Source organism: Heterocephalus glaber, unplaced genomic scaffold, assembly GCF_053883595.1.
Source record: "Heterocephalus glaber isolate CG9 unplaced genomic scaffold, H.glaber_assembly_v1.0 deba00001757, whole genome shotgun sequence".
NCBI classification, from domain to species: Eukaryota; Metazoa; Chordata; class Mammalia; order Rodentia; family Bathyergidae; genus Heterocephalus; species Heterocephalus glaber.
In genome coordinates, this window is record NW_028258454.1 from 1,588,947 (window position 1) to 1,615,189 (window position 26,243).

Genomic DNA, 26,243 nt, shown 5'->3' on the forward strand with positions numbered 1-26,243 from the left:
CTGATTGGTCCCAGGTGCAGGGCTTAGGCACATGTGTCCTGGAGCTTCATGATTGACAGGTCATGTCCACACCCTCATCTCTTGCATCACTTTCACCTATGTTTACCTTAGGATTGACTATAAGGAGAGACCTATTTTGATGTCTTTCTCCAGAGACTTTTTTTATTGACAATTCATTGCCTGAAGTCAAATTTAAGTCAGGCATGGTGGCAGATGCCTATAATCCCAGTGCTCAGGAGGCTGAGGCAGGAGGATTGCTGCAAGTTTAAACTACACAGACCCTGTTTCAAGAAACCAGGGAAAAAAAGTGAAGTAGAATTTAATAATATACCATCATTATGTGATGAAACCCAAAGAGAAAGGACCTGGACTGAAATCGTATAGCAGTGATTCATTTTTTTCCAGTTTTATTACTTTTTTCACTTGGCACTGGTCTTATTTATAAGCATAAGAATGCATCCAAACAAGTAAATGTTAAGTCTTGTTAGTAGAACTGTGAAATAAACTGGCTTCTTGGTGTTAAGCTTGTATTTAGTGACAGGGAGAGGCAAGGGCATCTTAGATTTTGGTGTTTGAGGAGGTCTATCTTTTTTGAAAATAATTCCTTTTAAAATCAGAGACAGCGCTGGGGATTTAGCTCAGTGGTTCCAGCGCCTTGCAAGCTCGAGGTCCCGAGTTCAATCCCCGATACCAAAAAAAAACAAAAACAAAAACTAAATCAGAGAGAAATCCACGTAGCATTTTTTTCCTCACCACCTCTGCCCATCGCTTGAGTGCTGCAGGTGGCACCTCCCAGTGCGGACTCTTTGGCAGTAAGGAGTGGTAAACTGCAGTCCCCACGGGGGGTGCTGTGTAGCAGGGGGAGTGCGCTCCATGCTGTGGGACCACGTATTGCAGAATGCTTAACTTTGTGTACTATGAATTTCATTCAGAGTCTTAAAACCCAGTTTTCAGACTGTCACAACCCTGCTGAATCAGAATCCCAGAGGTCAGCACACAGGAACCCCCTACCTTTAACCAGAATCCAGGTGATCAAAGAACTTTGAGAACCTCTGAGATAACGCTTATTCAAATCTTGGGAATTTACCTGACCAGGAATATATATGTAATAGGACTGTTGGAAATCAACTGGGTTTGTTTGATTGTTTGAAGTTCAACTTCTCTGGGTAGCTTTCGTTTCAGGACAACACATCCATTTCTAGAAATAGGCACTTCAAAATATCTAATAGGGTAAGTTTAATTACTCTGCATTTCATGCCTTTAGTGCATATAAATTACAGCCTTGATTGATTAATTGATTAATTCCCCTTCCTTTTTTTTTTTGGTTCTGGGGATTGAACTTGGGACCTTGTGCTTGTGAGGCAGGCACCAGAACCACTGAGCTAAATCCCCAGCCCAATGCTACTCTTTCTGTAATGTGTGATTAATGCTGCTGTTACCAGATACTGCCTCTTTCGTTACACCATACCTTGTGTTCTTTTTGTACAAAGATGACCCTTCCAATCCTTCTCTGACCTTCTCTGGTGTGTTCAGAGTTCAGGTTCCGGCTTTTCTGCCAGTGAAGTATGTAGACTCACCATTCAGTTTGATCACCTGTTAAATGGGGGCAGTCAGCCATTCAGTCATTCACTCAGTTTCTGTGCAGGGAGGCACTGCGCAGGGCCTGTGAAGGCCAGGAGGAGGCACTGACACATTTTAAGCAGGATCACATTTTCATTTTAGGTCTGGTGTGGAGGATTAGAAGCAGATGGACCTTTTGAGAGGCTCTTGTGGGAGCACAAGGGACACTTGAATAAAGACAGTGAAGTGAAATGACAGATGTAAGAAATACTCAGGAGAGCTTGGAGCAAGAGCTCTGACTCTGAGAGTTCTTGTTCCTGGGGAGTTATTGGCTCTGTAATTCTGTGGGCTTCTCAGAAATTTTTCAGTGCTGGAGATAGCCTTGGTGGAGCCATTGCTTTTGTTGGTGCTGGGAGCATTTGTAGCCCAAGGCCAGAGTGACCACGCAGTCTGTATAGTGTAGATTCCCAGTCTAGGGAGTCCTAGTGCACTTGAGCGTGGGAGGGCAGCATCCAGAAACACGCAGAGATGCTGTTCATTGTCACTGTGACTTCAGGCGAAGTTGCCATTCAGAGGGTGGGCACTGCTTCTGTGACAGTGCAGCACTTTGGGCTTTCTCTGAGTTTACAGTACCCATGGGAGATAACTCGAAGACCCCTAGCAGACACCCAAAACCTTGGACAGCATCAAAGCCTGTGTGTGCCCTGGCTTTTCCTATTCAACATAGTTTAATTCATAAATTTGGCACAGTAAGAGATTCACAGCAACAACTAAAAATAAGATAAAACAATTATAACAATATACTATAATAAAAGTTATAGGAACATGTGTGCTCTCTCTCTTTCAAGGTACTTTAGTGTATGTCCTATGTGCCAGACAAAGGGATGATTCTTAGCATGTTCTTAGCATGATGGAGCAGGATGATTTGAGATTTCATCATGCTTTTCAGAACAGCATGCAATTTAAAAATTATAAATTTTTTTCTGAAATTTTTAGTATATTAGGTTCTGACCATGGGTCACTGGGTAGATGAAGCCATGGAAAACAAAACCACAGATAAGAGGCGACTACTGTGTACTTTTTACTCTAACATGTTAGTGATTCTTTTTGCACTTTCATTTCAGATGCCCAGTCCATTTAAAGACTTTTAAAAATCTACTGGAGTAGTAGGATATATGCAAATTTTCTGCTTGTTTTTAATCTTCACATTTGAGCTTAATTTGCAGTACTAATCCAAAATGTTCCTGATTCCTTCCTTATCCAGAGCTTTAGCATCATTTAATTTCTCTCCCATGATTAGGGTTTTTTTGTGTGTGGGGGGTGTACCAGGAATCAAACTCAGGACCTTCCGCTTGTGAGGCAGGTGGCGGCACCACTGAGCTAAATCCCCGGCCCAGGTATTATTTTTTTAAAAATAATGTAAAACATGCTTTTAGATATGATTATCTTCTTTAATTTAGAAGTATAAAAGTAGGAAATTTACCTATTTGGGGAAAATAATTGAGTTGTTTTTATTTTTAATGAAAATGTGATGGATTAGTTATTGCTGCCATAAAGAATTATTATAAAAGTTAGCAGTGTAAGCAACACAAACTCATACCATTCTTTGTGTCAGAGATTCAACATAGGCCTCTTCAAGACAAAACCCAGGTGTCTGCAGGGCTGTACCCCTTTCCAAAGGCTGGAGGGGAGAATCTGTTCCTTTCTCATTTTAAGTTGCTAGTGAAATTCATTTCCTTGGGGTTGTAGGACCAAGGTCCCTATTTTTCTTTTGGCTGTCCATTGAGGGCTTCTAGAGGCTGCCACTTCTTTGTGTCTCTGCTTCCGCCTGCAGAGCCTTCAGTGAATGGGCTGAGTTCCCCTCATGTTTTGAATCTCTCCTTACCTTCATCCCTCTCATCTTTGATCTGCTCTTCTCAACTTTGCTTGTAGAGCTCACAACCTACCCCATCCCCAACAACCCACTATAATCTTCTCACATTTAGGGCATCTGATTAGCAACTTTAATTGCATCTGGAACCTTCATTCTCTTTTGGCAGAAAAGGTAATATAGTCACAGGTTTGTTTTGTTTTGTTTTTTGGTACCGGAGATCGAACTCGGGTCCTTGTGCTTGCGAGGCAGGTGGCAGAACCACTGAGCTAAATCCCTGGCCCCTAGTCACAGGTTTTGATATTAGGACATGGACATCTTTGGGACCATGATTCTCCCTACCCCGTGCAGTCACCCTGAAATGATGGAAAGTTTCCAGTATTCTTACAGGCGCTGGCTCTGTAGGAGATTTTTTTTTTTAAGGAAAAAAATGAGAGTGGCTACATTTTAGCTACTTGTAAACAAAATAGTTGCCATCTTCTCATTTTACTCTCTACTTGTGGGGCTTCTTCTGAGGGCAGGGTAACTGCTGTGCATAAATATGGCATACATTTGTTAACAAGGCATGTGCTCTACAAAATGAGAGTGCTCCAAGGCTAGCTTTGGTCGAGTTCTGTCACAGTTACCTCTCCACTTTAGGTCTGTGCAGAGCTTGTTGTGGCTTTTGGGCTGGATTCGAGGCCCTGTCTTAGGTGTCTGGGGAAAGATTGTCTCTGTCCTCCTCAGCTTACCCAAGGTGTGCTTCCTTCCACGCAGGCCCTGGGCATGAGCACTGCAGATCTGGTGGGAGACCGCCCTGCTGTGCTTGGCCGAAGACAGGCTGCTGTCCTCTGCTTTCAGGTGCATGAGATCTCCCTACTGGGCTAAAGACAATAATAAAAAATACATTTGAAAAAATCCCCAGTCACTTTCCTTGCCGACTTTGGCAGTGAGGTACAAAGTATTAACAAAACATTGTATACAGGAACTCTGCCTTCTAGGTGGTTTCTATCTTTCAGAACAGTCCTTAACCTTGTAGGGCTCTTTTTATGTTTTCTTAATGAGAAAATGTTTCAGAGATACTGGCATCACAGGTTTATTCCTTTCTGGTGGTTTTCACTCTTAGCCACTGTAATTTCCATGATCTCTTGTATTTTTCTTTCACAGTATGGGCTTCATTGAATCAACCTCTCCTAGGATAACTTCAGAGTACAGTTTCTTTCTTTCTTTCTTTCTTTCTTTCTTTAATCTTTTCCATCTCAGAGCACTTTCTTATTTGTGTAATTTCTTTTTTTTAAAGAATTGTTTCAAAAAAGTTAACCTTAAAAATGACATCCCCTGGTGTGGGTGGAAAGTAACAAAAACATGTTCCGTATCCTAAAGTCCCCCTAGGATCTGCTAAGCTATTCAGATACACATGTTAGTCAAAGTATAAAGAAGTGGGAGTCTGGACTGAGGATGCTGGCTCTGTGGTGCCACTTTAAAATCTTGCTGTTGTGTTAGAGTTTTAAGTTTCCTAGAAATTTGGTAGGGTATACAGTGAGGTCCAATGAAGACTCGGTCCCCAAAATGCTTTGTATCCCTTGCATCTAGCTCCAGCTCCTGAGTCCTTGAGGGAGTGGCCTGCCTGGTGTCCATAGAGGGTCGTGGTCATCAGGCTGTCACCAAGGTGACATCCTGACCACTCAGCATTTCCTTCTTGGTAACAAGAACTAGTCAGTTAACAAACATGACTATTATTTAAGACAAGGCACTAGACAAGACTAGTTCTGGGAGAGCTGATGCTGCTAAGATGGACCTTCTTAAAGAGCTAAGGTGGTCTTTCTTAAACAGCACCTCCTAGGGGAGTATGGTGGTGTTTACTCAGTGTGAGGCCTAAGTCTCAGATTCCCTGTGGTTGGGAGAAATCCAGTCCTGTCAGAGGTTCTGTGACCCATCCCCTATATGGGCTGGTGTTTAGTCCCTGACCTCTAGGCTGCAAATCTATCAGTGTGGAGAGAAATGTTATTGACAGGAGTGTGGATTGAAGTAGGGGAGCAGAAGGCACATTGAGCCTGTTAGCACAGTGCTTAGCAGAGCACTTGGAGACTGGGATGGAGGAATGTGTGTGCATTTGAGACCTAAGACGTGCCTAAGTGGGTACAATTCCAGCACACATGGCAGAGCAGCAGGTGAGGACAGATGGGTGGAGGCTCCAGAGAGCAGGTGGGTTATAAATTAAGCCATGCTTAATTGAGTGCCAGGATGCAGGGAGGTCAATGGAAAAAGAGGAAAAGACATTTGGGGCCTGAGCAGGGACACAGGCAGAGGGAAGCACTGGGGCATTCTGGGCACAGTGACTAGGCCAGGCCTGCCTTCCCGTTGTTCACAGGGGCACAACCTCCTGTTGTGTTCATGTCACCTGAATATGTTGGGGAGGGTAGTTTAACTGATTAATAATTTTAAACATGTACATTAAAACAAAGGCAAACTATGGAACAAAGTCTCAGGGATCAAGGTTTCAAATCTCAAGTTTCTATTCTTGATCCTTTGAAAAAAGAATTTAAAATTCTTAAAGGATCATTTTCATTCTTTTATACACAAAGTAGCAAAAGCCAGTAGGGATGAGAATTGCATATTTATCCTTACTCAGAGCTTGAGGCACAGCTGTGGTTCCTGTTAGCTACCTTTGGCAGGTTGGGCCATGTGACCCAGGAGTTCACTTGGCTGTTGGAAACTTCCAAGCCCAGGCTCTTGGGCTTGCCTTGATACTGTGCACATCCTGGCTGACAAATTTTGACAGCACTGAGTGTGGCTGCCCCTGAGGGATGTGGGACATGCCTTGAAGCATCAGTGCACTGGTCTGGGTCTTCGAGTCTGCACTCTTGCCATGAAAGCAGAGGGCACAGGCTGCTTTGGTCTCCCGAGTGATGGCACTTAGGGGCTTCAGATGTACTTCCCACTTCTGAGCCTTCACTCTCTCCAGGTCTCTCCTGCTGGCCCGAAGCAGGACGTTCTTGTCTCACCTTCTCCTGCCTCTCTAGCTCCCAGCTCTCTCCAGGCCCTTGCCCCAGGCAGTTCCTTTGTTTTTAGCAAGTTTTGGCCTGACAATTCTTAGGCAGTTTAGATAACAGGTTCTGTTTTTCCTAGGCAGAGGCCAAACTCTCCCTTCAAAGCTGTCTCTGGCCCCTTGCCAGCCTCAAGAAGGCTCTGTGTGGCCTCTCAAAGCTAGAGTGGTGTCAGAAGCCAACCAGAGGCAGGATGGGGTGAGTGAAGAGCCTCTTTCTTTGCCATCTCTTTAATTTCTGTGTTCTCTGACAGGTGTCAGAGTGACCTTGTGAGATTCTCATTGTTAGAACACCAAATCTGTCCAGTATTGTAGAAGGATCCTTATCCCTTAGTCACCTAATTAGCAGAATTGAGAAGATGATGAGAACTGTTAACCCAATCCTAAACATTACCCTGGCCTTCAGTATTACAATAGTGGCCACTGGGCATTGGAAATGTGGCTAATCTGAATTGAGATTTCCTATAAATTTCAAAGACACAATTTAAAAAATTTCAAGGACATGGTTTAAAAAAGTACTTCAAGCAGGGCATGGGTGGTGCACACCTGTAAGCCCCAGCACTCAGGAGACTGAGGCAGGAGGATCACTGTGAGTTCAAGGCCAGCCTGTAGTACGTAGTGAAACCCTGTCTCAAAAAAAAAAAAAGTTCTTTAATATTTTTATGTAAATTACATACCGATACAGTATTTTTGATATATTGCATTGAAGAAAAATACCTTAATAAATTAATTAATTTTAATGGTTTCTTCATACTTTTTAAAATAAGAAAGAAATTTTTTAAAGAAAGAAAATTTTAAGTTACATATGTGATTCACATTGTCTTTTCATTGCACAGGGCTGCTTTAGATTGTAGCTTTGTAATTGCAATAATTTATACTTCTTAGGAGTCCCCAGGGGCTGTTTAGTGAGAACTTTCTTTTTTAATAAGCAGGCTGCCATGGGACTCACACAGGGGAGGCTGTGGGCTCTCAGGCGGCGCTGCGTCTGGCTGGCCTACCTCCTTGGCAGGATGGTGACTTGCTCAGCAGGTTCAGAGGCTGGCTTTGAGGGTACTTCTGAAGACAGTGTTGAGCAGTGATGACTCATTTAAACCAAGATTTTGCCTCCCATTGACCCCAGTGAAGGATGCAGTTCATTTGGTTGTGTAAATCTGGGGTTGCAATGTTTTTAAAAATTCCTTTCTCCTCCAAACCCATACCACCAGAGGGGCTCAGCATGTACAAAGGCATTTGAGCAACAGCCTCCTATTACTATTTTATCAATGGAGGCAGAGGGGGAAAAGGACATTGACTGTTCCAGAGAACACCCAAAATGTTTAACTTGTTTGCTGTGATGTGATGCCCCTTCTCCCTCTGTACTGAAAGAACAAATATCACAACACATAAGTTAGGAGTATGGGATCCTGTGTCAGTATGTTATTCAGTGCTCATAGTATATAACATATTCTTTTTGAAATTTTAATCATTATTCTCTATATAGTTTGAACATACTATGATGACTGATGCATCCAAATCAGACTATTTATTTATTTATCTTTCTGTGCGACATGGCCTCACTAAGTTGTCCTGGCTGGGCTCAAGCAGGTCTCCTGTCTCTGCCCTCTCATAGCTGGGATGAGAGGCACACACCACCTTCCTGGCTTTCTGTTTTTAGATTATAAAAATTTTTTGGACAAGTTTGCTCTTAGTAATGTATTTCTCCATAAAATAGAAATGATCTTTATTCTTTCCTTCCTCTCTCTTTTCTTTCTTTTTTCTTTTTCTGATAGAGAAAAAAAATCTTTTGCCAAAAGGGAAAAGGGTGCTGTTTTTGTTTTTGTTTTTAGGGTACTGGGAATCGAACTCAGGGCCTTGCGCTTGCTAGGCAGGTGCTGCACCACTGAACTAAACCCCTGGACCTGGCTGCTGTTTTTTTAAGGTCTTTTAAAAAATACCATTTGTCTAGGTTATGCTTTTTCTTTCCTTCTCTAGGGTAGGCTAGGAATAATTACCACCTTTTTGTAAAATAGAGCAATAATTGTGGTGGGATTGCTTGCTGAAAAGCACAAAGGAGGAGTCACCAGATGGTTTGGGAATTTAGCCCCTTTGCTTTCCACCCTCTGAGGCATTGGTTTGTGGCATCACCTGGCTCTGTGAGCACTACTGTGTCTTGTTCTCTGCAGAACAGCTATCCTGAAAACGAGGAGTGTGTCCCTTTCTTATGTGCATTTCTTTTTCTTAAATTCTACACTGTGCTTTGTTTCATACAATAATTATTTCTAAAATATATAAAAGTAAAGAGAGGTAAAGAAGAGTGAATTATTGATCCTAGAGCTTTAACTTCCTTCCCAACAGTACTGAAAAGGATTTAGGCATCTTCACTAGCTTCTCAAGGCTAAGCAGCTGTGAGTGGTGAGACCTTCATTATCATATTTCCACCGCTTTGTCAGCTCGTATTCTTGAGGAATTGAATCAATTTTATTGCTGCGTGTGACCAAAAAGCACTGGCATTTATTTTCTCTGCAGGAATTTATTTACCTTTTTTCTTGGATGGTTGTTCCTTTTTTGGCAATATTTTCCCAAGTTTTGAAGCACTAATCGATTGTGGAGCTTAAACAGCATCACTCATTACACTGAATGCAGAAACCCTCTTTCTGTAGAGGAACATGCAGGCTGAGTAACCACCAGCTAGAGCTCCCTCTGCAAACTGTAAATGAGAAAGAAGTTATGGGTCGTGATAATAACTTTCTCCAAGTCTGAAGTTTCAGAAATGAGCAGACATAAACAGCCTCTTCCTTCTTTGTAGACATCCAACCAGTCAGCCAAAGAGTGTTTCTGTAAGCGTTCAGGACTTGAAAAATGTATAGGACTTTGAGAGTGTATTTTTACAAGGTGGAAAAATAATGGTCAATGTATCTTTCTCCCTGTCGAATATGTATATAATGTGTGAAGAGTAAGAAACACATTTGGAAAAGACATGACTTTAAATGTTGGTATTTCGGGACAGCACTTTGCTTTTAGAGCTTCAGGCCAGTATCAACCCCAGTGCTGTGTATTCCCCGAAGCACTGCTTCTTGCTTTCTTTTACTGTTCTTGGCTTTGGGAATACTTTGCTCCTCATGAGAACTTGGTACTAACCTAGATTTTTATCCTAACGCAAAGAACACATGAGGAATGTAACTACATTTTAACTTTATGAGACTGCCTAGGTCAGATGACTGAGAGAACAATATAATGTGCCTAAATGAAATTCCAGATCCAATCAATATAGAATTCCCTGGAAGACCTTGTTAGTAGCAGACACAACTGCTAGGTGGGAAGCCAAGTCAGGGTAAAGCCATGGATAAGAAGCTGACTTGGTTATAGGATTGGCTTCAGGAGCCTTATTTATAATGGTGTTCCAGAAATGCAGAGAGTTTGGGACCCACCTTGGAGAGACTTCAAAGTACAGTGGTTCCACGGAGTAGGGACTCTGCATCAGACAGATGTAACCTCAGGTCCTCATTCTGTCATATACTAGCTGATGACTGTAGGCACGTTACTTTTCTGAATTTTTTTTTTCTTATTTGGAAACTGGGGATAAAACTTAATTACAAGACTAAAAACCCTGATACTAAACCTGGCATAAGTGGGAATTTCATTATTATTATTATTATTATTATCATGACTTTCTGAACTTTTGCTGCTTTTCACTGGTTGGTAAGAACACTGCAAATGTAATCTCAGGGCAGAGTGTTGTAGTACAAATACTGTACCCCATTGTGTTTACATTACGAAAGTCTCGGTTATCCAGCTGGGCCTGTGGACAGAGCCTAGCACCCTTGGAGGAGGAGGTTCCCAAGGATTAGGCAGCCTTGGGACCTCATTGCCAGGGAACTGGAATGCACATTTGGAAAGCAGACATGGGCTCCTTATCACACTGTTGGCAGGAGCAGGAAGGGGAGCTGAAGGAGGGAGAGATGAATATGGGATAACTGTTCTGAAAATCTGTGGACTTCACTGTGGAACTATTGATACCCAGAGCCTGAGCAGAGCTGAACCTTTACCATTGAAGGCCTCAGTCTCTGAAGTTGGGCAGAGCCAGGGAAGGCAGGAGCTGATAACCCAAAGACTAATTACTGTCTTTAAATATTACTGAAACTCTTGAACTAACAGTAGCATTCTGGTTTTAAGCCTTCCCCAGAATATGAGGTAGGTATATTATACTCCATTTCTCAAGTAAAGAGATAGGCTTAAGAAACTGTGACACATAGTTCAAAGCCAAGGCCACACTTGGTGCCATTTACTCTAGGCTTTCATTTAGGAGCCACGCTCATTAAAACAGTGTCTTTTATAGCCAACTTTTCACTACTGCAAACTCTCCAAAGCCCCCATCTTGCTCTGTCTCCCTCTGTGGTAGCCAGGTCAGAACAGGCTTTCGTCAGCTTCTTACATGGGCAACTATTGCCTTGCCCTGAGCCACATGCTTTCTGACACTGAGACTCATACAGGCATAACCAGATGTGCTAGGAGGCCGCCCTTACCCATTAGAGACCAGGGAGTAAAGTTTCTCCTGTGTTCTCCAGAGTGACAGTTCTGAGATGGATTTCATCAGGATTCTTAAAGGGTCCCAGTGAGACTGAGCCTGAGTTACCTGTGACAGCGGCCAACCAACTTGATCACATATCCATGTGTTGCTGTGCCCTTGTCCCCTAGTAGGTTTTCCCAGCCACCGCACCGTGGGATCACTTCCAGAATACACTGCCTGCACGCAAACTTCTGCTTTTGATTGAAGCAAAAATGGTGTCGGAATCATTCACTCATAAGCCTTTGTTCATGCTGACCCCCGTTGTCTCACTAATGCCTAGTATGTGGAGCTTGAAAAGTTAAACTCCTGGAATTATAAATAAGGAGATTGGGCCACAAAGAGGTTAACTGCTTTCCAAGGTCACACAGCTAGCTGGAGGCAGATTTGGAGGCAGATCTACATTCAGATATTTAAGCCAATTATCATTCCTCTAAGTGTCAGTTATTCTGTCTTATGATCAGGTGCTGGCTGCCAATAGGAGGGGAACTAGTGATGACAAAATTTGGCAAGAAAACATGGCTGATACTTATTTTCTGGATACTCAAAGGGCCATGGAAACTTGAATTTAGTGAGGTGAAGTTTGCCCAGGTGAACATAATGAAAACTGAGGGGCACAGCGATACATCAGAAGTGACTTTTAGCAGTGGACCATGGAATGTGAGCTGGCCAAGGAAGGAGATCAGGAACTGGTGGAAGGTTATCAAGGTATGGAAAACAGGAATGTGAATGAACAGTTATATTCCTAGAGGTGGTTAAAGAATAATTTAAGTAAAGTTTCAGGTCACAGCTGTCCAATAGAAATGTAATGGCAATCACAAATGTGAGCCATAGTTGAAATTTTACATGACCACATTTTTAAAAGTTGTAAAGAAACAATCAGATTAATTTTAGTAATACAGTAATACTCATGAATGTTTCTGATTGCAAACAATTCAGTTCACAAACAAAGTGTTTGGCAAAATTTTGCTTCTGTTGCACTCTGCATTGGTTGACAAACATGACCACGGCCATCTTCCCCAAAAATCATAAACCAAATTAAGTTCATAAACCAAGGTACCATTGTATATTTTGTTGGCCACTCAACATATCCAAAATATCATTTCAACTTGTAATCCATATAAGAAGTTACTGGTGAAATATTGTGTAATCTTTTTTTTTCCTTCAGTGCTGGGAATTGAACCCAGGGCATTGTACATTCTAAATAAGTGCTCTACCACTGAGCTATACCCCTAACCTCTTCTGTAGTTTTAGAAATACTTCGTGGTGGGGCCGAGGATTTAGCTCAGTGTTTCCAGCGCCTGCCTCGCAAGTGCAAGGTTCCGAGTTCAGTACCAGGTACCAAAAAAACAAAAAACCAAAAAAACAGTTCCTGGTCTGTATTTTATACTTATATCACAATTCAGTTCAAACTAGCCTCATTTCAAGTACTCAGTGGCCACATGTACCCAGTAGCTACCATCTGGGCAGATAAGTTCTCCAAGATGTGAGGTCAAGGTGGCTGGTGGCCATTCAAGAGCACAAGGCTTAAAACTGAGATTGTGGAGGCTCTGAACATATGTGTGACCTCAAGATCTGCAAGTGGATTGCTAAAGCAATGTAGGACATAAGATCATCAAAGGAGAAAAGGACAGACCATTTGAGGGTCCAGATCCTGGGAGAGATCATCTGTGTTGATATTGAGATTACCAGGATGGTGACAGGAGTGGCACTGGAGAGAGTGTGGGGTGCCAGGAGTGGCCAGCAGTCTATAAACCCTGTGGTAGAGTAGCTTAGTCAGTGATGCCATGATGATAGCAGCTTCTAGCCTGGGGGTGGTGATGATGAAAGACAAGGTTGGAAAGAGTTAGGAAGTGTATCCAGGGGTAAGAGGCTATGCAGGAGACTTGGCAGTGTCCAGTGACCCATGAGAGCCAGAGCAAGGGTTGCAGGCATCAGATCTCACCTGCACAGAGCTCTGAGAGTCCAGGTGCCATGGGGTGTTTGCCTTCCTGCTGCCCTCCCAGCCTCACCACACAGGGTAGAGGACGCTCAGACTTGATGTCCCCAGGGACCCTTCCCACCCCTCACTTCATCCTACCTCCTGCTTGAGACTTTCCTCAGATGACTGCAGAGTAATCTTGTTCCAGATAAATGACTTCACCCAGTGTTCACTTTTAAATAATTTATTTTTTGAACTGATAATGCATGCATTACATTTTAAAATGACAGAACCATTTAAATGAAAAGTCTCATCTTCCTGTGGCTGCCCTCCAGCTGCCCAGGTACTTTTCCTGGAGAGCATGATTGTTAGCGTTTGCAGAATTTATTTGTAAGAGGCCATTCTCAGCTTCTGGAGGGTGGGGACGTGAAGAGCTGGTGTTTCCCCTCGGAAAATGTGTTCATGCTACCTAGGCAGTGGCTTGCTGAGCAGGAGTCTGTGAGCTCAACAACAATGGGAACCAGCTAGTGCTCTGAATGTAGATGAGGGCTCTGTCGTTGCTTGGTTGGAAAGCCTTGCTTTCTAGGCTCCAACAACTGCATAAGTAATAACTTAAAGACTGTGATTCTTTTAGAGGTAAGTGAAGTTTTCATCTCTTCAACTATCTAATGAATACTCTCTTGGTGTTTCTTCTGCAAGGCTCCAGGCTAAGCAGCCAGAAGCAAATCCACCTAGGCCCGGTGCCGTTAGGCACTTGGAGTAGATGTGAGCACTGCTGGGAGCATGGTCCTGGCTGGCTGCTGGCAGTGGCAGTTTCTTCGTATCCAGGAGCCAGCAGGACATCGCAAATGTGCTGACACTTGTGGTGAGCAGACATTTGTTAGAATAAGTACTGTGTGATCCGCACAGTGTGCCCTGTGTGACTGCTTTCCAGTGTTGGCTGTCCCAGGCTCACTGGCACATGAGGGCAAAACTCGCTGTATAGAATCTCAGCAGGCTTTCCATGGGGACAGTGAGCTCCATCCTCCTGGCTCCAGCCCTCCTCTTTCTCCTAGACTGGACAGTGAGGTTCCTAGCTGCAATGGTTTATATCTGGATGACCCTCCCCCCCGCCCCTGCCAAAGTCTCATGTAGTCATGGGCAGGGCTTTTGGGAGATGATTGGATTATGGGAGTCTAAAGCTAAAGGTGGCCTGATGAAGAGGTGGGTCACTGGGAATGTCACCTGGAAGGTGCATCTTCTTCCCAGGCTCCCCCTCTTCTCTCTGCTTCCTGTTCTTCATGCCTTGAGCAGCTCTCCTCCACCATGCCCCTCTGCCATGCTGTCCTGCCTTGGAGCCAGCACTCCAAGCCAGCTCTTAAAAGTGAGCCAACCAAAATAAAACTCTGCTCTAAGTTTCTGATGTGGAGTATTCTGTCCAAGCAAAGAGAAAAGGAACCAAGATACTAGCTTCCTGTATTGAAATAGTGCCTGTCTTTAGGGAATGTTACACAGAAAAATCCCAAAGCTTGCTTAACTCTATTCTTTCCCCTCCACTGCCTCTGTGGAACAGCAGCATTTTATGTTGGTGTCAAGCAGAAGAGAAAGGATTAATTAGGGTAACCCTCATCAGCGGAGGAGGGAAACAAACACAAAAAGTACTTACACACTTCACTATTCTGTGAAATCCCACTTAGTCCCCTCTTATAGTTATAATTTTTAATTACTTTTTGAACTAAGAAATATGTTTTTCCTAAGTAGATAATGATTTGGTCATGATCTTTTGATTAAAAATTGCTTTGAGTCTAAAAATGGAGAAGAATCACTTAATTTAATAAAACACTGCTGTACAGTAACTTTTTAGAAAATGTGATATTAAGAAAATGCTTTGTAGGGCATGGTGATGCACACGTGTAATCCCAGCTTCTTGGGAGGCTGAAGCAGGAGGTTTGAAAGTTTGAGGCCAGCCTGGGCCATTTAGTGAGATACTGTCTCAAAATAAAGAGGCTGGGGCTATAGTTCAGTGATACAACACTTGTCTAGCATGAATGAGCCCTGGGTTTGATCTCTAGTACTAAGAAAAAAAGAAAGAAAGAAAGATCCTTGAAAGTTTGTAATTTCATACTAAACGGTACAAGAAATATACCATGACAGTTGAAAGCTATTCATATATGTATATATGTATGCTTACGTGTGTATGCTCATAAAATTGAGATATTTGACATTTAAAAGATAGATGGGACTAATTATTGTAAGATGTGAACAATAGGAGAAACAAGGTATGGGATATGTGGATAATCTCTATACTGTCTTTGCAACTTTTCCTACATGTAAAACTATTCTAAAATGAGTTTAATTTTTAAAGTGTATGAGAGGCCCTAAAAATCAAATTAGGTGTATTCTTCAACCAGCAGAACGGAAACAGCCTCCAGACGTTTCCATGAAGTGAAATTACACTATAAAAAACTATACAATTGACAATGATTTACTTTCTAAGGCTTTTGACTATATCAGAAGTACATGTTAGGATTGGTAGTTTGTTTTTTTTAATTTTAAACAAAAAGTTTATTTAAACAAGATACTTGACTTAAAGAGAAAACTAGGATTCTTTTTCTTTTAAAGAGTAATTTACTCCTACATAACGACAGATTGCCCTACATGTAACAGCTACGTACAAAAAAGTTACAGAGTTGTCCTTGGTTTTATAGTGATAAATGAAAAGCATTAAAATTCTCCAATTAAGCAAGGTATGCAAGGATTTTTATGTTGTTGTCTTTTCTGTTAAAACAATGAGAGCAAAATAACTTATTTGAATATAAAGATAAGAGCTGATGAGCATGCCACTAATGGAGAAGGAATTATTTTCACAGAACCAGTGTCTCCCCATCCTGTTTGATGTCAATTAAAACATATTGTTGACCATTTAGTAAAAAAAAAAAAATGCAGTATGCTTGTGCACATACAGATACTTTATGTAAAATAAAGGAATGGGGAAGGAGTAAATGAAAGAATAGAGAAAATTATACTGTAGTAGTCAGGATGTGGTGGAACCAAATTGCAGTTTTCTAATTGAGAATGTATTCTTGGTCTGTAAGAACAGAGTTCTGGAGTAGAGTTTTTAGGAGACACCTTCTGTCTGCTGCTAGAACATGTGAATTATATCTACATCCTCCATTTCCATCTGTGCAGGTGTGTCTGTTTCATTGATTGGCTGTCCATCAAATAGGAATATGATCTCCCTCACTGACACACTGTCCTTTACAATAGGCTTTCCTTAGTTTACTAAGTGGCATATATGCCCTTTAATATTAAACTGCACCACAGAACCATCCTGCCCCGCCACCTTCAAATTAATATGATTGTTGTTCTTAGTCTTGACTCCTTCCTTGGGCTTTTTGTGGGCCATAACAAGCACCGAGTCTTCTCAGCTGCTGCTTCACAAAAGAGGTACCGGGTCTGCACCAAAGGAGCACACAAGCATCACCAGGAGTGGCAGAAAAGTGGCAGCAGTGGCCAAGAGAGGGTAATTGCCCAGGCTGGGCTTGAACTTGCCGTCCTTAGCTTCCCAGAGTGCTGGGATTACCATGCCCAATAGGAGCAGTATCTAATCATACCACATGTCAGAAATCCCTGGTGTGCAAATGTGCGAGGTATTGCATGTAGAACATTTAGTTGCTAAATGGTATCGAAGATACCATTCCTAAGAGAAACAAGAACTCTGTTTCCTAATAAATGTATTCTCTTTACCTGATCACACTTGGAGTTAAAATTATAAATTAATTGTATTTAGGGGTAAAAAGCTGACTCCTGGGGCCGGGGATTTTAGCTCAGTGGCGCTGCACCTATTTTACAAGCACAAGGTCCTGAGTTCAACGCCTTGTACTGCAAAAAAAACAAAACAAAACTGACTCGTGATGCTGATAGGGCAACATGAGAAAGTACGGTGGCAGTTTGAGTTGTGTCTTCCTTTTAGTTTGTTTCCTTATTTCTTGTAACTAATCTGGGTCAAATTGGATTGAAGATCATCCATTTTCTCTCGATTTTCTTTGAAACTGTGGTTTAGTGTGCCACCTTTAAATATAATTCCAAAAAAGAATATTTCAAATGGCCATGTAAACTACTGTATAAATTCCAATGAAATTTAGTAGGTGGGTGGCACAGATAATGGAAGAGAGCTGTTGGTAATTACCAGATGTGATTCAAAGTTTCTTTGTGCTTTCCTGCCAGGCAGTTAGCTTACATTAAGTTTTTCCTGACAACAAGAAACTATCAGAAATAGTTATTATAGTTCTCAGTTTAAAAGAGACATTGATACAATACATCCCACTACCTAATACTATATTAGAAGAGAGGGCTAATTTTTTGCTCTGTAATTCAGGCTGGCCTTGCACTCCCAGTAAACCTGTCTCAGGCCCCTGACTGCTGGAATTACAGGAATGTGCCATCACACCCAGTTTAGAGAGGGCTTTTAAATTTGAGTTCTTTATGTCTGGAACTGTCAGTGTCCTGACCTTCTCCCGGGGCTGACATCTGGCCATTGTAGGTCTCAGATCGGAACTGTCCTTATCTGAAGCTCCTGCCCCTTGTCATCTGTCCTGTTTGACTGTCATTGTGACACTTTCACAGTGACATACTGTCTACTCTTTATTTTTTGCTTTCCTTATTTATAACTTGTCTCTCGTTTATCACTTGTTTCCCTTGCAAGAGTTAAGGTCCTTGGGAACAGGGACCTTGTCTGCCTTGGTCCCTGTGCTTGGACCAATGGCCTCATTGGGAAGATAGTGGAATGCTTAACATTAAATACATGTGTCGCCATTATGTATTTATAATCACTGGTAAAAACAGGCCAGAAAGATCCCCTCATGAAGGAATAACTCCATTTACTAAATTCTTTGCTCTTCTCTGATTTCCTTGGACATTTGTATAGCTTTTAGGACATGGTAAATGATACAACTTTATAGAAAAATGAGAAATCTCAAGGAGAAAACTTGGCATTAAAGTAACATTTTATGTGCAGAATGTATTGATGTTTTAGCTCTCTTCTTATCTTTTGTTTCTCTGTCAGTGAAAGAAAGATGACGTTGGGGATAGAAAAGAAACAGGCAGTCTTGGGGAAGGATTTTTGGGTCATTACCTGCATATTCCTGGAAGACGGGGCCAGTTTAGTGTAGTATCATATTAATGCAGAAAGGCCATTCAGTCTGCTCTTGGCTTTAAGCCAAAGAAAGTTTGTCTATGCACGGAGCCCAGGGTTCTTTGGTCTGGTGTGAACCAAGGTGGGAGGATCTCTGGGCCTCTATCTTTGTCTTTTGCCTACAGTTGGGCTACTTCCTTGGAGCATGATCAGAGGTCATCACAGAGCTCCTGCTGGGAGCCCACAGTCTGTGGCACAGTGTGTGATTATCACCTGCTCACATAGGAGGCATAGGTGCCTGGGGCATTTCTGGACTTTATGGATACCAGACCTCATTTACCACTTGATATACTCATCCCGGACTTCAGTAATTTTATAGTGAGTCATTTACCTTCCAGGAGACTTGTAACAAATGCTAATTTCAGAGTGTCAGTGAATTTACAAACTAAGATAACATGAGGCCTAAAGTAAGCAGGTAGACATCCACTTAAATCTGATAGGTGTCAGATTCCATTTTATCTTTGTACAGTGGACCCTTGACTTATGAACTCGATTCATTCCAGAGGGGTGGTTATAACTCAAGTTGATCAACTGAAGGCTCAGGCGCCTCTGTACAGCCTTCAAAATCTCTCTCCTGTATATAGGCATATTTCAGTGTCTTTAGAGAGACACTGGCCCAGGATTCTCAACCTCACACAGGAAAGGGTGTTGTAATGTTCCTTCCAGAGCTCTTTTAAGAGTTAAATCTGTATCTGAGACCATCTGGAAGCACAAGCGGCTGGCATTCAGGTTGTACATCAAGACTATTCATAAGTTAAAACTAAAATTCTGGTCGTAACCCAAGTTGTTTGTATGCTAGGCCATTCGTATGTCTGTCATAATTTGAGGATCAACCATATTTGCGTCTTCTATCTCCTGCCACTCCATTGCCCAAGTTAATGCAGTCTTTGTGATCTAATCATTGCCTTTAGGGCATCTTAATGTATAGAGATAGATTTTTTCATATGGGCTTGGGCAGAAATGTTTTAATAATTATGATTTTCAAGTGAAGGTCTTTTCCTAGAATCACTGGTTTCCTTCTAGTTACAGCAGTATCAGTATAATTCAGAAAAATCCTTAATTTTATGACTGATGAGACCAACAAGACAAAACAAAACTTCAGGGGTTTAGAAATGTCAATTAGTCAATTTTCATTGCCTAAAGTGGCAGGGATAGTTAGATGGTCAAGTAGTCATCAGATAACTCAAGAAGTTATCCAGGAAATGAAGGAGAACAAGAAACCAAACAGCACATTGATGGTGAAGATCAAATTTATTTGACAAAAGAAAAGTTTCTGCCAGAATTGAACTAAGTCTCGGGTAGGCAAAAATAAACAAGAAGGATCAAAGAGAGAGCTAAACAACTGAAGAAAACAGTCTATTGCTTGGCAGATTGCTAGAGAGCTAACAGGACATTTTAATAGCCACACAAAGACTTTTGTGAAATATAATGAATGATGAGGCATCTTTGGTCCAAGCACATGGCTCTGAGTATGTGTGGGCTGCTGCATCCCAAGATGCAAGCCACTCTTCCAGCACAGGGTGGGCTGGAGGGGGATCAGTGGGGACATCAAGGGCTTATTTCATTTTATACTGTTTAATGATATGGCCCTGGAATATACTTTTTCTTCTTTTTTTAATATTTTACTTTTATTAGTACATGTTTGCAGTACATAATGATTACATTATCATGGGGGATATGTAGATGTATATAACACATTCTAATTCCTTTTTTGGTCCTCTTCCCCTCCCCTCTTTCCTTCCCCTCTCCTTTACAAAAGCTCTGTTTTCAGAGCCGGGGATTTAGCTCAGTGGTTCTGGTGCCTGCCTCGTAAGCACAAGGTCCCGAGTTGGATCCCCGGTACTAAAAAAAAAAAAAAGCTGTTTCAATTTTTTTCTTTAAATCCCTTTTCCCTTCCTTCCCTCCCCTTCCCATCTCTTATTTCCCTTCCCATTTGAACAAGCTCTTCCTACTTCCTAGTACTGTATCTGTCTCCCATGTTGCTTTTTGTTCACATTTTGGGTTTCTTATACAAATGAAGCAATGTAATATTTAAACTTGTGTGCCTGATTTATTTCACTTAAGATTATCGTCTTGTAGTGCATCCATTTACCTAAAAATTCCTCAGAGTGGTATTCTATTTAGCTCGGTTTGTTAGAGAATAGTGCTGATACTTTTCTTTCTTAAAAAAGGTACTCAGTAATTTCTTCATTCTTTGTAAATTAACACAATACTTTCTGATCTTTGGGTTACCATATTAGACTTTATTTTACAAAAAACCACACTTGTAATGTCAGCTTTTGAAAGAAATCTTTCATTAGTTTTATTTAAAAATGACTTTAATCATGTTTTGATTTGAAAAGAAATTCATGATCATGGTAGAAAGTTAATTTACTACCAGGGTTTTAGCTCAATGGTGCCATGCCTGCTTTGCAAGCACAAGGTCCTGAGTTCGATCCCCAGCATGGGGGGAGGGGGGAGTTAATTTACTGAAAGGTATAAAGAGAAAATATAAATTATGTACATCTTACTCTAAAAAGTAAAAACCTTTTGTGGTGAAAATTTTTCTGACATTAAAAGTTCTTTACAAACATGCATTTTGGGCTGAGTGGTGGGGGTCAATCCCTAATACTCCAAAAAAAAAGTTTTAATAATAGCAGTCATTTTAAGAAAACATGATTTGGGTGATTGCAGCTGGCAAAGAGAGCTTTTGTTTGTTCTTTGCTGAATTCTTGAACATCCTAATTTGATTCTTTGCCATAATACACAATGGCAGAGAACAGTTGTTATCTGAGATGGCAGGTCTGTGGAATTTGGCTCCAACACACATATGCAACACAGCACCTATACTGAAATATGAGTCAACAGGCCTTAACTCATGTTTGTCAAATAAACTGAGAAGGGCCATACATTTGAGTTTGATCATGGTATGAGAAACTTGAGAATCAAATGAGATAAATAGGTTCCATCACCCAACAGGATATGAAAAGTTCACCCCAAACTGCTGCATTTGTCTGTGGCTCATCCTCCTTAAGAAACTCAATGTTAATTAAAGCTGTATTTTAAATCCTAGCTCTCCTCACAGTCATTGGCTGGCAGGGAAAGAACTGGGAAAGGCAGCATTACTCTGGCTGACTAGCAATATTCTGTGAGGGTCCTGCTGGATCACAGTCCAGTCCTCTAGCTTGGAACTGTTATGTGGTCAAAATGATATGTTAATTCTTCTTCTTAATGTTGATGATTCTTTCTGCAAAGCTATTTTAAAAACAATTTCTGATTACTTTGGTTTTTGCATGTGTGTGTTACTGGGGTTTGAACCAAGAGCTTCATGCATCGTAAGTAAGCCCTGTACTACTGAGCTACATTCCCAGCCCACATACTTATTTGTCAAGAAACAGAAATGGATGATGATATTGTGAGTTGATCCGAAGAGGAAAAGTTATCTATAAAATGTAGGTGCCTTCGTGGCACAGTGGGAGGCGCTCCTCCATGACCACTGCACCCTATGATGATAAGCTCAGAATGTCCCATCTTGTCCAGTGCATGATGTTGTCATCACTTGTGTGACATGTCCCCAGTGCAATGATTTGGGTCCTTGCTGTGTTTCCTGATGCTATGTGCTGTGCTGGTGAACCTGAAATCATTTTGGCAAATATATTTATTTGATTTTCCCTGAAATTTGCTGTCCCTTTTTACCTTCTGTAGATAAAACTGACAGGTCCTCTTCCAGCTAGCCAAAAACAGTGATGAGAACCAGGTGGAAGATTCAGCTTTTAAAATGTTTTAATTTGCTTCGAGCCTCAGAGTAGGCTGAGGCACAGACAAGCTTGGGCCTCACCAGATTGCTCCGTGACCTCACTGTCCTCCTGGAAAACCTCTCTCTGTGCAGCATGGTGGTGTTGTAGACAGAGTGTCAGAGCCCACTGGAGGGAGCCAGGCTGTGTGCCGGTAAGGCTGCCAGACAATATCTCACAATCTGTCTCCTCTTTTCTTTTTTCTTGAAATTCTTGTAGCACAGTGATGGGCTAAGCGCCTTCAAGGGAGCACTTGGGTTGTGGGTGGTGAAGGCCAATGACAATCCAGGTGTGGTTTTGGAATTGATGAAAGCCTAAAAATTGATGCTTCAGTTTCTTAAAATGGATACTTTGAATGAATGAAGCCAGTGAAGTCTCCAAGATGATGATTGGTCTTACTGTTTTGTACTAAGGCCTCTATTTTAGATCCTCCCCCAAACACCTTATTATTTTTTTTAAAGGGGGGGCAGATTTTTTAATTTTTTAATTTTTTTTATGGTATGGGGGGATCAAACTTGGGACCTTGCGCTTGCAAGGCAGGCGGCGGCACCACTGAGCTAAATCCCCGGCCTGACCTTATTTTTAATATTATTGTAATTGTAGTCAGATACTATGGTAGAGATTTGGATGGGTTTCAGAAAAAGCAGTTTGATTGTGGCTTTGCTTCTAAAGTTGTGTGGCATTTCTCCTGCCACTTAATCTTTCTTGGCTTTTTTATGCTCAAGTTAATCTTTTAGGTACCTTTTGAGATTTTGTGGTTCAGTTGTGTGACTTCAAAGTTCTACCCCCCAAAACTGTCTGTCTGTGGTTCACCGCCTCCTCTTTCCTGCAGGACATACCTCCTCCAGGCAGGTTTGAAATCATCTTTGCACTTCCAGATCATATGGAAAGGCCTCCCCCAAGATTCTGATTTCCCAAGTGATTCCATTGTGTAGCCAGGATGAGAGCCATTGGCATAGAATCTAGACTCAGACACTTATCCCTGTAAAACCGTCTCCCCTGCCACATCTTTTCATCTTGAATTCAGAGCAGTTTTACCCTTTAGAAAATAAATATAATTTATAATTTGAATTTATAATTTAATCCTCACAGAAGTTAAGATCTAGCCATTTTCTCTTTCTATGACTCTTCCACATTGGTTCTGTATCCATCTGTTTCTGCTCTCACTGTTCAACCACACTTGACCAGCACATCAGAGGAACAACAAAAAAAGATATACAACAAAAGTGACTGACCTCATTGTCTTAGTCTTGCCTCTCTCTCTGAAGCAGTGGTTCTCAAAGTATGTTCCAGGAGCAGCAATATCACTATCCCTTGGAGCTTGTGGAAAAGACCGATCCTTGGACTCCTCTTTGGACCAGAAACTCTGAAGGTGGGACTCAACCATCTGTCCTTTTGCCAGCCTGCTAGGTGACTCTACACCACATGCTACTGTTGTAGAGCTGTCCTACAAAGACTTCATATTTTCACAGTTGGGCTTTTTTTTTTAGTGTGCTCAGATATTTTTGAAGTATTCATTGTTTGAATTTACTGGGTCTGGAAATAGGAGGGATGTTGCATTTCTAAAGGAGATATTTCCCAGCCTTTCTCTCTTTATGTCCTTTAGAAATTTTCACATTCTTTTCTACACTTAGAAGACTTATGTATATCTCTATTTGTACACTGAATTTTTAGTCTTGGATTCTATTATTATTGAAACTTCGATAACCAATGCTATTTCAATCTGTTGACATACAATATAGATGGAACAGTAATTGCTAAAGCCTTGATTTCTCTTCTACTTCTTCATTTGTTTATTTTATTGGACCTTCCAGATGGTATTCTTGCTTCAGGACATAGACACAGATTGTTTTTTAAAATTTTTTCTCAAACAAATGGAATTGTTTCATAATAGACTCAAAGGTTGCTCTTGTCAGAGGGAAGTTTTTACTAAGTTGAGTACTCTCTGGAAGAAATTAAATAATTAATAAAAAATTAAATGATGAAGAGACGAAGGGCATCTGGTCCTAGCTGAGGAAAGCTTGACCTAGAAACTTTGGCCCATGGCAAGAGTTGACTGAGTCCAGAGATCCATGCTTCTAATCCACTGTTCTTTGCATGAAACATCATGTTGCTTTAAGAGACTATTCTGTGGACCTAATTGGTTGGATCTTTGTCAAGAGCTGGATCTAGGTTTTTCTTTCTTTTTTAAATATATAAAGCATTCACAAGTTCTTTCAAGGGCAGTACATAGCTTTATTTAACTCCCTCAAGCCCTTTCACTTCTGTCAAGTTGTACCAGGAAATTCAAAGTCTAGCCAGAGGCCCCCAAAGAGTTAAAAATGCAACCGGCCTGCTGAGTAAAAGAAATTGATGTCAAAAACAGATGTTCCTCTGTGGGCCTTGGTGGATTCGTAAGTCAGGATAAAACCAGCATGCATCCATGCATGTGAAAAAAAATTCTTGGCGAGCACTGAAGAGAAATGAAGTTCTATCTCCTCATCCCTAGTTCCTCTTCAGCCCTGCTGGATGGAAGCCTGCAGAGGACTCCCAGGAGACAGGTGCCCCTGACACCTGAGCCATTCCCTCGGAGCACCCTCTAATCCCTTGTTTTCATTGTTGGTGTTCTGGCCAGCCAGCTGCTCACACAGAGCCTGCCCATTTCCATTGGCTCTGGGACTGTTGTTGGAGTGGCTGACAGCTGTCTGCCAGGCCGTCTGAAACTGCCTTCCTGTGCTCTCTGCCTGCCCCACTTCATAGCAATATTGTTCCTGTCAAGCCTTTTCCCTAAAATCTTTCCCAGCTGTATCCTGATATGGTAAACCTCTTAAATTAGCTCCAGATTGTTCTGTTTATTTTACGTTAGATAAGCGACAAAATACAGTCCCAGCAGCAGTCCAAGAAGAGGATGGAAGTCGGGGGTGGGGTCGGGATATAAGGTCTTTTGCAATATAAGGTAGGGTTCCCAGACAAAACTCTGCACAGACACAATGTGATGTAGTCCCTGGTGCTGCCATTCAGACGTGACCTTGATGGGCTGCCCAAGCAGTAACTTCCCTCTCGATTCAGAAAAGAAAATCAAGAGCGTACCATGAAGCCATATGATAGAAGCTGAATTTCTCTGATGGGAAATAGACACAGTATCTCCGTCAGGCTGGCAGCTGTACTCTGTGCCCTGGTACCAGACTTGATGTTCCGATTTTCACAGAACATTTCCCCTTTTTAAATTGTCCTTTGGTATTGTAGCACATTATAACTGATGGGTTCAAAATGGCCCCAAGTTCACAGTCTCCCTAAACACTCACATTTGAGAATTTTCTCTCTCCTGCTGTAATTTAAAGCTAGCAATCCAAAGATGTTGCATCACCAGCACAGATATTTTCCACACAGCTGTGATTGAAAATTCACAGTGGACTTGGCCCTTGCTGCTTGCGCTGGCCATCCATGCACCCACTGTGACCACAGCTCTGTGATTGGATTCTGGCAGGGCTCACCCTGCAGAGCCTTTCTGAATACTTAACAAAAAATATTTTCAAATATAATAGATACTGTCCTAGAACAAAGATGCTGCCTTCATGATTTTTAGGAATAAACCCAAATAAAATATGAAAAACAAACTTCCGAATGCTTGAATTCAGCTAAAGCACACAAGTAGGGCCAGCAGCTAGCTGAGTTGAGGTGATTGTTGAGTTTTTGTCTGTGGTAACACAATACTCCCTAGGAAATAGCTCCTGACTCACTCATCAAGGCCCAGCCTCCCATCCCCACTGAACCAAAGCCCTGGAGACCTGTCTACCACGTTGAAAGATGGAGAGGGAAGAAGAGGGTCAGGAGTAATGAAGTGCCCTTAGAAACTGACTCTTAGTTTCTTTTTGGGAAAATAAACTCACTATGTCATAAAAGGCAGCAAAACAACAGTGGAAGAGTACCCCAGTAAGGCCTCTGGTGGAACACAGCTTGTCTTCTCCAGCCGGGCCTAGCACAGGCTTGCATGATCTTCGGGTCTTCCCTGTTTTTATCTCTCTTCTTTCTCTGCATCCTGTTTAGCCCGATTGTCCAGTCTTGTGTTTTCCCCGTGTGCCAGGCTTTCCATAGACCTTGTATAACTAGAGAGCTGGGACACGTGTTGAACTTGTATCATGTTGTCTGTGCCCTCAGTACTGACCTTAGTGGGCACCTAGAAGTCCTTTCATTAAGGCCCTTCAAGTAATTGTTTTCTTTTTTATTATTACCTGACATGAGTTATTGTTCATTATTCTTTTGTGTCAACTCAAGCAAAGGCTTAAAAGTGTCAAGGCAGCTATCACAAGTCCCACTGGCCTATTCTGATTAAAATCATGGCCACAACCTTCCCATGCTGGCTAGCAGAAAGCAACTACCTGAGGTGCTCTTTTTTGTG

At 41.7% G+C, this 26,243-nt stretch overlaps 1 protein-coding gene and 1 long non-coding RNA gene across 16 annotated transcripts in view; both read left to right on the plus strand.

Annotated features, from left to right (window-relative positions):
- The window catches only part of Arsb (arylsulfatase B), a 301,469-nt gene that overhangs the window by 35,091 nt on the left and 240,135 nt on the right, over window positions 1-26,243 (plus strand). The gene's annotated exons all lie outside the window — the stretch shown is intronic.
- LOC147821232 (uncharacterized) lies at window positions 6,661-24,681 on the plus strand. The gene is made up of 2 exons (XR_015447387.1): window positions 6,661-11,706; window positions 13,619-24,681. It is a non-coding gene; the product is annotated as an uncharacterized LOC147821232 (long non-coding RNA).